This window comes from Egretta garzetta, unplaced genomic scaffold (genome assembly GCF_000687185.1).
Source record: "Egretta garzetta isolate BGI_Z169 unplaced genomic scaffold, ASM68718v1 scaffold374, whole genome shotgun sequence".
NCBI classification, from domain to species: Eukaryota; Metazoa; Chordata; class Aves; order Pelecaniformes; family Ardeidae; genus Egretta; species Egretta garzetta.
In genome coordinates, this window is record NW_009259419.1 from 2,222,863 (window position 1) to 2,223,619 (window position 757).

Consider the following 757-nt stretch of genomic DNA (forward strand, 5'->3'; position numbering starts at 1 on the left):
GTGTAGGGAGTGACAAGAAAAGTTGCCTGCACCGCAGAAGAGTGAAAAATGTGACTGCAGTATTGATGCCTTGATATGATTTAACTATGCAAATATACAAATAGGTGAGGGGGGAAAATTCTTGGGTTGCATACCTAATCTTAGTTTTTGCTCTGTAAATTACTCATACGTGTGTAGGTACATACATATACACACAGACATGCATGCACATATATATGCAAAGTCTTTTCTTTCCGTAGAAGTGATGAAACAAAACCCTTTCCTCCAAGTTATACCTGATCGTCTGGTGCAAATATAACTTGCTGCTGCTAAGGGAGGATCTTGGCTAAAGGCAAACTTTGGATTCACATGTTCCAGATTTGAAGACCTGTATATAGCAAACAGTTTCTTTAGCCTTTCTGAAGACCTTGGAATGTCATCTGGGACCCATGTCCTTCCTCTTACTCCGCTAATTTGGAGATTCCTGTATTTTAAACAGACATAATGATGGGCAACTTGTTAATTGTAAATTCTTTCATTTGGGGACGAAAGGTAATAAAAAGCAGCTGGACCTCTTCCTGGAATTCCTATCCTGTTCAGTCAATACCTCTATATTCTGGTTGACCTAGAAATCATAGCACCTGCAATAAAAATGATTGGTTTGGGAATTCAGTCTGTCTGAGAGTAGTTTTTAGGGCTATGTACAGCGTAGGTAGCACTTTGCATCTGCAAACATGATGTTCTTGTAGCAAGTGCTGTTTGCCTTTTCTGGAAAAAG